Source organism: Bos mutus, chromosome 9 (assembly GCF_027580195.1).
Source record: "Bos mutus isolate GX-2022 chromosome 9, NWIPB_WYAK_1.1, whole genome shotgun sequence".
NCBI classification, from domain to species: Eukaryota; Metazoa; Chordata; class Mammalia; order Artiodactyla; family Bovidae; genus Bos; species Bos mutus.
Window position 1 is genome coordinate 43,945,169 of NC_091625.1, and position 13,099 is coordinate 43,958,267.

The window sequence follows — 13,099 nt, forward strand, 5'->3', positions numbered from 1 at the left end:
TTTGCTCTCCTGCATCCTCCAAATCTCTGCCCTCAACGTTGTCCCACATCCTTTTGCATCACGCATTGAATCAGTTCCCTATAAGTCCAAGTTTAATGGAGTATTAGGTTATAGAAATCCCTTCGAGCCCACTCTCCATGTTAGAAGCATCAGATGGGAACTGACTTGAGGAGGACAGAGAAATAGATCTTCCAGGGAGGGATTAGGGCAAATTTTATCTGATTTTAAGATTTGCTGTGCTGTGCTCAGTCGTGTTTGACTCCTTACAATCCTTTGGAATGTAGCCCACCAAGCTCCTCTGTCCATGGGATTTTTTCAGGAAAGAATACTGGAATGGGTTGCCATTTCCTCCTCTAAGGGCTCTTCTTGACCCAGGGATTGAACCCACATCTCCTGTGTCTCCTGCATTGCAGGCAGATTTTTTTACCACTCAGACATCAGGGAAGCCAAAGATTTGATGTTGACCATTTTTAAAGTCTTTATTGAATTTATTACAATATTGTTTCTGTTTTCTGTTTTGGTTTTTTGGCCACGAGTCATGTGGGATCTTAACTCCTGACTAGGGATGGAGCCTGCAGCTCCTGCATTGTAAGGCAAAGTCCCAACCACTGGACCACCAGGAAAGTCCCAGGGCACATTTTAATTATTATTTTTTAATTTGGTAATGTCATGTATGGATGTGAGAGTTGGACTATAAAGAAAGCTGAGCGCTGAAGAGTTGATGCTTTTGAACTGTGGTGTTGGAGAAGACTCTTGAGAGTCCCTTGGACCACAAAGAGATCCAACCAGTCCATTCTGAAGGAGATGAGTCCTGGGTGTTCATTGGAAGGACTGATGTGGAAACTGAAACTCCAATACTTTGGCCACCTGATGTGAAGACCTGACTCATTGGAAAAGCCCCTGATGCTGGGAAAGATTGAGGGCAGGAGGAGAGGGGGATGACAGAGGATGAGATGGTTGGATGGCATCACCGACTTGATGGACATGGGTTTGGGTGAACTCCAGGAGTTGGTGATTGCTGGTGTGCTGTGGTTCGTGGAGTCGCAAAGAGTCGGACACGACTGAGTGACTGAACTGAATTGAATTTGATAATATTGTACAAATTGATAATATTGTACACATTTTAATTATTTATTTTTAATTTGATAATATTGTACAAATTGTGTAAAATTTAATATTATATGTACCTGGTTGGAAAATTCGCAAGTGATAAGAGGATGTTAAAGGTGAAGTAGATTGTCCTCCTTCCCCATTCCTTGACCTCCCATCTCTTCCCAAAAGCCATTTGCTTTTTTCAGATTCCTGTATATCTATTCAAAGATATCCAATGAATACATAATGCTTTGCATTAAATGCCTATTTTTTCTTTTGACAAATCATAGCACAAGACACACTATTGCGGTTCCTTTTTCTCTTAAAGCTGTGTTTTACAGCACTTCCATTTTAGTACGTGGAGAGCCAGCCCATTCTTTTTTACTAGCTGCATAGTATTCTGTTGTATAGATGACCATACTTCATTTTACCAGTCTTCTATATTAATGGACATTTAGACAGTCCCCAAAATGTTCTTATAATAAACAGTGCTGCAGCGAATATCCTTGTACATATATTTGTCTTACTGGACATAATCACATATGGTTAGTGCTATTTTTATGTGTAAATGTCCATCTTCTCAATTAGATTGTAAATCCTAGGGAAGAACAGCAGAGATTGTGCTGTCCTGTGCCTCTGAAAACTCAAAATGCAGCATCATGCACAAAGTTGGGTTTCATAAATTTTGGAAGAATGAATTAAAGTTCCTTGTTTGTATCAACGATACTTCAGAAATAAGTAAATGGTAAATCAAAGGTTCAGTGACTTGCCTAACATCAGAGAACCAGTCAGGCATAGGACACATGAATAAATTAAAAGTAAAAGTAAAGTCAAGTCGCTCAGTCGTGTCCGACTCTCTGTGACCCCATGGACTGTAGCCTACAACGCTCCTCCATCCATGGGATTTTCCAGGCAAGAGTACTGGAGTGGGTTGAATAAATTAAAATCGATGCAAATATTTGCAGCTATTTAAAGTGTGTTCCAAAAGCAGACTAGTTTCCAGATTTGCATGCACACATGAAGAGTTCGCTCCATTGGCCAGCTCTACAAGGGGAGTAAATAACTCCTCTGGCAACCCCGGTCATCCTGGGAGGCGGGCAGGCAGCTGTCTCCAGCTGCCAGAATTTCACTCCATAAATGTTGGCTCCAGTCCACCCAATGGTGTCCCAGTGACCTGGAAAAGTCAAGCATTTCCCAGAGTGCCTGACTGGTCAGGAGGGAGATGTTGCCTCACATTAGGGGCTCTAGTTCAGCCCAGAGGAAGGTTAAAAAAAAAAAAAGGAAGGGGAGAGGAAGGAGAAAAATCAAGAGGAAGAAGAAATGCTCTCTGACCACCTGACTGCTCTGGAATAAATCAGAAAAAAGGGAATGAGTAGATGACTTTAATTGTGCCACATCACCTGTCATTAGTGATACATGAAGAGAATGCCCCTTTGTTAGCAAACAAGGAGGGTGTTGTTATCATGATATTTAATGAACACTCATTATAACCTCGTAGCACAAAATGTGTGGTCTGATTGGTTGATCTCAAAACAATTATGTCGACATCTCATAGCTTAAAGATTATATATACAGCCTTGTAGTTTCACAACTTATTACCCCCTTAAAAAAAAAGTTTTCCATACAAATAAGTGTTGTGTTCATTTTTACAGAGCATTTCTAGGATTTCCAAGACCCCTGCCTGCCGAGGGTGACTCTAGTATCGACACCAGCGTTTTTGAGGAAGTTTCCTTTGCCCTCAGATTGGGAAGTGTTGGGTTATTTTCTTTGCTCTTCCTCTCTTTTCTCTTTAGTGACCTGAAAGAGCAGAGTCACTGGGTCTAGGAAGAACATCCCAATTCACCCTATTCCCACCCTCGAGCAATATAAAAGCCTTCTCCTCAGGTTTATGGATTCGGTGACAACAAGAAAACTGCACAACAGGGAACAGTGAGTATGGATGCCACATGGCACTGCAATGCGAGAGTAATTGAGGAGCATAATTATCCAAGGTGGCAGTTTGATGAAGGGATGCAGGCTGACACTCCTAAGCTTGAGTAAAGTGTCCTGGAATCTGAATGCTTATAAATGGTACACATTTCAAGTGCCTGCCTCACCCCAAGGTGCTGGCAGCTTCCTCCTAACAAGACCCACCTGGGCACCTGCAGCCCTGACCACAGGGCAGAGTGCCATGTGCTGAATCATCAATACTTCCCAAGGCTCTGAGCCAAGAGCTGCAGGGCAATGCCACCCTGTTTTCCTTTGCCACCTGACCGACCAAAACACTGTGTTGGCTAAACCCAGAGTGGCTAGAATGGAGGCCACCCGCTGAGGTTTCCCTTAACGCAGCTTTATTAAAACGAGCAAGGAGCTTTACATCCATTGAATTGTAGAAATGGACTTAGAGGTTTTACTACTGCCTTTTACAGATGTAGAAACAGACTTGGAGAGGCTATACCTCTTGTGAAAGTAGCCCAGCTGGCCACACCAGGAATGAACCCAGGTCTCTTGATGACCTGCCCCACCTCCCACAACTCCCTCTCCCACCCCATAGTGCTCATTTTGTTTCAAGACCTCCCATCATTATTGCTATAATGGGAATACATCTTTCTGAAAGGAAATAATGACCTGACAGAATTGTCTGAATCCTTATGAGATGCTTGGATATTTAAAAGTTAAACCTAGGACATCTCAGCATAGTGTGTTTTATATAATATTAAAAACAAATAACTTAGAGCTCTTTTTGTTTATGGTCTCATCCAGAAACTCATGTTTCTGAAGGTCTAATGTAGAAATGATACTGTAGTCCTATTGACCACCTACTAATAAATTATCACTGATTTATAACAAAAATTTTGGAATTAAAAAATTCCTTATGGGCATAGCCAGGTTTAACGATGTGTTTTGTTGAAATTCAGTTCTGGTATTGCCCCATAGAGGCTAGTACAAATATAACAAGTGGAACGTGGAAATTCTCTGTTATTCATCCAAACTCAAATATAGTCAGGACATGTACTGTTCTTACTTAAAGTATCATTTTTGAGCCAAAGATGAATTATATGCAGAAGATACCCAAAATACTTATAAAACTAAATGCTTCAAAGGAAACCTAGGAATTCATGTTTCTAATTCAATCTGATCCCTCTTAACAGTTATTAATAGAACTAATTTATTTGAAAGAGGTCAATAGCATTAATCAAATTGTACATAGCATGCACTCTCTATCTCTGGAGGGGTCTCAGGGTCTGGTCTTATTCATACCTGATCCTGGGTTTCTTCCTGGTTTGGCCAGCTGTGCTACTTTAGCCTGGCCCAATATTTAAAGTATAATAGGCAGGCAATAAATATTGTTGAATGAACAAATGATTGAATGCATAGTCAAAATGCTGGATTTACCTTTCATTATTGTGTTGAAAGCCTCACAGTTTAAAACAACCTCTCCCCCCCACCGCCCAAAGCTCAATCATTCTGATAAAATGATTTAAAAATAAGAGGAACAGTAGAGAGGATTTTCTAAGCATTTTTTTTTTCTTGGGGGAAATGTGTCTAAAAACCACAAGGCTGTGTGAATTACATTTAGTGAGTCTTCAACAAACTCTCTAATTCTATATAACAAAGTGGAGATGCCAGAAAATGTTTAAAACTAAATCTCTTGTATTCTATGGACTAAGATTACTATGCTGAGGTAAAGAGAGAAGTTAGTGGCCATGGTTTAGGAAGGTTTTGATCATAGTTATTAGTTGGGTGATATTAAGCAAGTTACTTAAGAACAATTACTGTTTCAGAGTACTTTTCTATGCACACTGGGTTGAGTGTTTTTTTCCTGCATTATCCAATTTATATTTCAATATCAAATTGATCTCTCTGGGCCTCTGTTTCCTTGTATGTATAATAGAACCCATCTCAAAAGATAAAATTAGAAAATGGTGGCTACAGACCCCAGTAACTTATACAGTATAAATCAAATTGAGGCATTATTTTCATAATGATTATTGCACTACAGAAGCACCAAAGTCATATTTTACTTTCTGTTTCTTCTACTGGACCAATGCCATTTAAACTGAATACAGTAGAGAAAAATAGACATGACTCATGAATCATATGTTCTTTGGAACCTTAATCTGTTGCTATCTTCATTTATCTCATGAAGGAAATGAACCAAAGAAGGAAAAAGTCAAGGCAAGAGTGAGAGAAGATGAAAAGTTTCTCTAAGAAGTGCCCAGCTAATTTCTAGAAAGCTTCTTATCTGCAGATAGTATGGTCAAATTGTTCAGTATGTTTTTAAAACATCTGTAGGACTATTGGCGTGTGACTTGTAATCTATTCCTGTATTTTCTTTCCCCTGAATTTCCACTCTCAGGAGTCTCAGGGTAAGAAGGACATCGTAAAAGCCTGGAAGCTTTGTTCTGGGCGGGAGAAAATGACCTATTGAAAAACAAGCCAACCTCATTCTGGGCCTTGAAGCTTGACCATGTCATTTATGGAGCGACACAGTCATGCTGTAAATGACCAGAGACATTCCAGAGTTCATGACTGTTGTGTAACAACAACACTTCAAGGGTGGCTGCAAGCACGAGGCACAACACGCCTGCCCAGTGTGGTGGCTGGGAGGAACCCTCCCCCTGGAATGTGGCTTTGCTCCAAGGCCAGCCCTCCTCCCCATCTCCTCCTCCCTATTCCCTCCTCCCCATCTCCACCACCAAGCGCTGGGGGTGGGAAACTGGACTGACTGGAGAGACGACTCTATTTTCAGGGAATGACAAATTGATTGTGCTGATTGGGTGAGAGTACTTCCCTGCCTCCTTCTCTGGCTTGGAGGACACCCTACTGGGAGGATTTGTTTAGAAGTGACTTGTATGAGGAAGTGGTGCCCAGCAACAAGAGCCCAAACAACTTGCCACCAGAGAGGACTGCAACCCAGTTTCCATTAGAAAACTGGGCAAGTGGTCTTGTCCTCCCCCATGGTCCTGCAGTCATCAAACTGCTGGAGAAGACATTCCATTCCACTGAGCGAGAGGAGACAAGATGGCAGCTGAAAATTACATGAGCAATAGCCCAACAGGCTTGTAAACATTTAAGGAGTTGATTGTTATTTTCATTCCTGACCAGTTTGGTGGTGCCAATAACAACTCTATAAGCTGCTAAAGCCCAGGCAAAGTGCTGAGGACAGGCATTTGGGAACCTGATCCCCAGCGAGTGATGAATATTCATAGCCAAGTGAATCTGAACTGCTCCCCAGACAGGGTAGCTGGTGCGTGAACTTGGCACTGGCTTTGGTACGGAAATCAAGTTTATAGATTTAACCAAAGAAAAGCACTCGTGATCAGGAAATGTCGTTATGCAGGGACTTAGGGGAGACCAAAAGACAGCTGTTATTTCATGGGCTTAGAGTTTCAGCTTTGCAAGATGAAATGTTTAGAGATCTGTGCACAACAATGCGAGTGGAGTGAACACCACTGAACTGTACACTTAAAAATGGTGAAGGTGGTGAATTTCATGTTATATTTTTTTTTTACCAAGATTTATAAAAAGAAGAATGGTTACTACAAAGACGGCCCTGTAACAACTCAAACCAAATATACAACAGCTCTGCCCCAGCCTCCCAGCGTCCCTCCTTGTCCTCCCAGTCCATCACCCATCTGTCAGGACCAGTGCTAAGGAGTCAGGTGGCAGCTATCCTCAGGCTACACACAGGTCCCTGTGGCCACTCTTCTGACTTCCCATAACCACAGAGCTCTGGAAGTGGATGATATTTCCCGCACTGGACGATCTCTTCCTCCATCACTCTACGGTGATTAGGGCATTAAAGACATGCTTTGCTGCTTGGAGGACTGGAGGGTCCAGTCGGGGTGGGTACACTGTCTAGGCCAGGAGGAAACCCTAGTGACCTCTCCTCTCCCCTCTCCCCACCATCCCCCTTCCCAGGCCCCCAACACCTTCTACCCCCATCGAAAGGGACTTTCCCTCTCTAACCACCAGGGTCTCCAGTGGTGAGCAGAGACGGTGACAAAAGACGTGATGTGGTTTCTGCTCAGTTAGAAGCACAGGAAAAACTTTCAAACACCCCTTAGAAGGGAGAAAAACCCAAGTACGGAAGGAAGGAAGTCTGTGCACCTTCAGCACAGACTTTGCCCTGCCTCTTTTTTTTGTTTGTTTATAAGAAATATATGCCTCTCTTTTGGAGCAGTCCACCAGGTGCCCTGTGGCCCTCAGCAGAACTCACGGAGAGCTGGGGTTCAGCATCCCTGCCAGCTGGTGTTCATCTCCACCTGATCACGTTCTAACTCCTTACTCTGATGGGAGCAAGATTGGGACCTGAATTTAAGAGATGCTTCTCTCATGTCTGAGTTATATAGCTAGTCTTAAAAGATTCCTTTCTTCCTTCCTTTTCTTTCTTATTTTTTCCCCATCCAATCCTCTTAAGAGCATATAATTCTTCAGGCTATAGATGAACCATAATATATGAGGTTATTACACTAAAGTTGGAAGGATGGATGAAACAGCTGTAACCTATCTAAGATGGGCTGAATGGTTTGCTTCAGATAAATGTAATTTTCAGTCTGGAATCCACGTGCAGGTCAGAACTAGAGAAGACAAAAACTACCAATTTGAAGCAATATGACTATAAATCTGTAAGGTTTCTGTTGGTTGCAAAAGCTGTCTAACAGGTGGGTAAACTGCAAGTCTTCAGATAATTCTTAGAGGAATCGTGCCTTTTGGGATTACATTGCCTGGGAACAAAAAGGTACAACAGACTGCTTTTTCTCAACTTTCAACTCTGTGTCCAGGTATGCTGGTTAACTATGTATGGGCAATATTTAAAACAGAGAACATACCTCCTTAAACTCAGAAGCAACAAAAAAATTTTATGTGCACTTGAAGCAGAAAAGATGTCCATTTATGCGGTTCCTCTCCTTTGTAGAAAACACACGCCCCCTCGCCCCCATGCTTTTCAAGTGGAATGAACTTACCCACTTTATCCAAAATAGCATCTGAATGTTTGCAAATGCCCAGTGCCTTCTGTCTGAGCATCTATGTGCTCTTCAGCTGCAGTTGCCAGGCCCCCAAGGCATGTCCTGATGGGGGCCTGGGAGCTCCCTGCCTCAGTTTTCTCTTTGGAGCACTGCTGACCTGAGGCTGACCCGGAACCACTGAAGCCTGACACACACCCCCTGCCTCTGTGAATGCACGTGGAAACGCCAGCTCAGTCTGGCGCTTTGAAGGGGAACTGGCCACCCTAGAGTGATGAAAGCCTTTCAGTAAAGGGGCATCTGGAAGAAGCTTGGTTTCAGAGATGTGAATGATTGTGTCGAACTGGTGAATAATACTGGGCTGCAGCAGGCCACGGTTCTCCAAGGCCAGCCATCCCCACCTTGCTTTCCCGAAATGTCTGCAGAACTTGTTAACAGTCAAGTTCCTGACAAGGCAAAAGACAGCAATTTAATGCTGTGAAACCCTGCCATTTTGGCAAGCCTGACCTAAATACAAACAGCATCAGTGACTCCTGTGGGCCCTGCCTGCTGGGCAATAGCAGCATCTTCTAAAGTGCTGACTTCGGAAGTGAGAAGTGGAAGTAGAGTCAGGAAGCTGGGATTCGGTTTCCAGGCCCAGCAGGAACTAGTCACGTGGCTTGAGCCTCTCTCCTGACCTTCCATGCTTTGACAGACCCATTTATAAAATGAAGATGCTCAAAGCCCATCCTTACCTGTCTCCATGAAAACACTCAAGGATGAAAACCTTAAACCTTCCTTCCACCAGCACAAGGCTAGGTACTTCTTGCAGCAACAACAAGAACAGATACCAAGAACTGTGTGAAGCTTTGAAGGAAATCGTAGCCCCAACTGGCCAGATGTACAGAACTACAGTCTTATCCTGGTTCTTAAAAATGAAACAGTTTCATTAAAACTGGGCCTCATTCTTTGATTTCACAGCCATGCCATCTGTGTGCATGGGCTCACTGCTCCATGGGTCACTTGGGTCAAATGTTCCCCAGAACTGACTTCCCCGGGGCCCTAGAACACCGGAGGGCCACCTGCCTCCCTGCAGTCCACCAGAGACAACCAGTGAAGCCCTGCCATGCAAAATTTTCTTGGAATTTGTAAGCACCCATCTCCCACCTCCTTTCTGTTGAAACAGAGAATCAAAAGTTAGCTCTGCATGCAGGCAGCTCGGAAAGAGAAGTGTGCTCTACACTTGGAATGAGGAGGAGGGCGACCCTGCAGCTTTGGAAATTGCCTGTACCATCTGCACTAGCCCTTCCTTGTGATGCTTGACCAATCTTCTGGTGGGTGCGAGCACTTCCGGTCTTTGCTCTTCCCGGCGGCTCGGAGGGCGGAGTCAACTGGTGGAACCGGTTCACTTCCTAGGGCTCCAGTGCTTCCTCAAGTAGGCAGGGGCGGAGGCGGGTCTGCTATGATTGGCATTTTGTTTGCTGGCCTGAATGTGCTCGGGAGAAGAGTATTATGTGGACTCCGAGCGCAGAAGAGATTGTGGGATGGTTGCTGTGTCCCTGCCCTGACAGACACGCCATCAGGAATGACAAGGATCATTGAGTATAAACTCATGGCCTCATTTTCAGAAAAACACAGAAGCAGGCTGAGCCTTCACGCCCCATCACCTTCCCGTAGAAGATCTGCTTGTCCTCACATCCCTCGGTTCTAGCTCCTTGCCTTGCTGGTGTCCTGAATGTACCAAGAGGCTGTATGTCCTGCCTTGTAATGTCAGCAGGTTGGAGAGATGACCAAGTCATGTTTTTTGGTGTTCAAGGCGGTAAAATGGGCCACATGCGTCTTGACGGCAAGTAATCACAGTGAAACTGACACTCAAGTAGAAAACGGTGTCCGCCCACAGGAGCAGCCCAGCACCAACTGCTGCATGTAGGTTAAGCGTGGAGTCGCAGCTCAGGTCAGCCTCTGGCTGCCACCAGCGGGTGATTCAGTAATAACTGGAAGCACGATTGCTTTTTCACTCACTATTTTTTAACGGTTTATTCATAAAGCAATTTTTCACTTTTCACTTATTTTCAGCCCCTTTCACATCTATCTACTCACAGTTTCTGTATTGGCTTAACCTTTCCCTCTCCTCCCTCTGACTGCTTCATTTGTCTTTATTCCCTTTTTTAAACCTTGAACCGTTAGAACAGTATCGAGGCCTCTATTGCTTTGCTAACAGAATGTTTCCTTTCAACGTCTTTTTGGATTCTCTTGGTTGGCTTTGTCTTCTTTAGCTCCCATATTTTTTATCTTCTTTCCTTTTTGCAGCAACAAACTTAAATCTTTCTTACTCTTCATGCAAGTAAGGCTTGGCATTAAAAAAAAAAAAAAAGATGTGGAAGAAAAAACAAAAAGCCACTAAACTAAACATCCTAGAATTCATGGTACTTCACTTGAGCAGAGGTTTGATTTAAGCACAAGCCATTATTTCCATTAAAAGAATCTTGATTCCTTTCAGATGAGCATATTAATTCCTGGGGAAAGTTCATGATTCTCACAAATTAGCAGGACCTTTGTGAGCCGAATCTCTTTTGCCAAAAGAAGCCACAATAGTTTTTTCCGTACAAGCCTGTCCCTCATTTCCATTTTCCTCTGACATCTGCTCTCTAAATTACAAATAACTGCCTATAGCAACAATCAGACTTCCAAGGGAAACAAACCAAAAGGAAAAAAGAGACAATGATGGAATCTTAGCATATTAAGAGATGTAATACTTCCGAAAGAGCACAAAGAAAGCCCAGGAATGACTCCTTCATTTTATGGATCAGGAAACTGAGGCCCAGGGAAATTCTAGGACTTTCTTGAGAGCACTCAGGTAGTAGCAGCTGAACCAGGACTAGAACTAGGAAAATCTCTGGTTCACTCTTTCCAGCAGACTAGGAGCTCATAATCTCAGTTCCTACCTTGGGGGTATATTTAGACTCTGGCCTGGGTAGCACAGAAGAAGGACTGAAGTCACCCAGTTCATGATCTTTAGATGGTGAGTCTCACTGCAGATCACTGTCAGGTTAATCGTAAAACTGAGGCGGCAAGAAAGTGTTCCATGGAAAGGGATAAGGCTTCATCCTACTTCCTTTGCCTGCATGGACGGGAAATAGTACTCCAGGGCGCCTTGCTGTGGAAGAAGGGAGGATGGAGACAGTCCCTCTCTTCCCAAGACAGGACTGCGCTGGCAGGCTGCTAGCCTGGATGCTCCTCTGCAGAGCGCCGGGTGTCGGGTCATAGTGGCACTGTCTTATTTTCCACCCCCTCACAGAATCCCTGGGAAGGACTCAAATGGGAAATACATTTTCAAATATTTCACAAAACATAACAGCACAGTTCATTTCTTGGTATCATGGACTCTTCCTCTGGATGAGACGAGCTCTCCAGATCTGTCTTCTATAGAGTTTTACATATTGATATGCACAGTTTCCTCCGAGGCTTCCGGAACATTAAGGAGACTTAAGTTCTCCACCAGAGCCTTGGCTCTGTCCTGTCCCCGGGTGCACCGTCACTTACACGGTTATGGAAGTCTTTGAATTATAAGCATGGGAAGGGCTTGCCAGGCATCTTGCCTATCCTGTGCTTTTAGACAAGCTGGCTCTTCATCTCTAGGCCATCCCAGGAAGGAGACTACTTCCTCCCTCCCCCAAAAGGGACCCACTGTGTTACCATCCTTAAAGGTGGCTGTTCACCTTTATCATATAAACCAAAGTCACTTCTGTTAATGGTTTAATTGTTTCTTTTGCTCTGCCCCTCATCCAGGGAGGAACACTGGTTGCCATAACCCACATACAAATCCTTCAGATTACCTAAAGATGGGAAGCTGTGCCACATTTCCCTGAGGACAATTTTCCTTTTGTTAACACACTGGAGAATTTCTTACCCAAACCACCCACTGGCATTTACCTGTCACTTCCTCTTTCTTTCTTGATGGGGGTAGGAGAAAACTGCAAGGTGGTTGTGCTCACATTTATGCTGAACAAAAGCTTCTGTCTCAAATTCAGAGGAGGAAATGTGTACATGACTAACTGTGGTTCATTACTTATCAAACCTGGAAGGAAGAACAAACCAGGAGAGGGTTTGTTATAGTATTCTGTGAAACTGAGCATGAGGAGTATTTGTGTAAATCAGCTTAAAAATAACTTTTTGGAATTTTGCTATGTTTTGGGCCTAAATTACATGATTAAAGCTATACTGAGATTAAAATCACTTCTCACTTATTGAAGGAGCAGCTGTCAGCAGCACTTTAAGCAAAAGGACTTGGGAGTCCTAAGGACATGAAACTTAGAAATGGATGTGATGGGAGGCTTATGTGTACTGAAACATTTCTTGCAGCTGCTGGATACCCAGAAGAGCTCAGAATGGTCTGATTTCTTCTGGCCAGACATTGATAATGAAACAGACATGTTATGGACAAAGAACTCTATGGTCTCATAAAGGAAATAGAAGTGTCTTTTCAGTTGGTTCAATGATCCCATTCTATGTAACTTCGCTTCTATTCATTAATGTTTTTAGCTGCCACCCTCTGTGGTGCAGCCTTCCTTTGTGGACCAGATTATCCCAGAAACATTAGAAATCCTCCAGCATGTGCCTCTAATTACTTTCATTTCTCTGCTCTGGCCTTTTCCCATTATCTTCTTTTAAAGAAGGCTTCACACACACACACACACACACACACACAGACACACACACATAAAGGAATAAGTTCACTTACACAGACTTAAAGGTTCTAAATTGGTTTTCTGTCCCCCAAGGGAAAAAAATTTAGAAATGTCCTTATAAGCTCCCATGGAACTCTATATTCTATATATTTTCTTACGGTAGAGAATTGAATGTGTCATTTCTGAACAGGGCTTTTAAGGAAAAATTTAAAAAGGTGGCTTCTTTGGTTTTGCCTTGCCATACAAACAGCTGCCTGAAGTCTCTGTTCAGCAGGGTAGATGACGGCAGGGGAGACTTGAGCTCCTAGTGAATATCTTCTCATGTAATGTTTCATTAAACAGCTAAGTCCACAAGTGTGCTCAAGACATATAACTCTCAAGAAAAAAAGG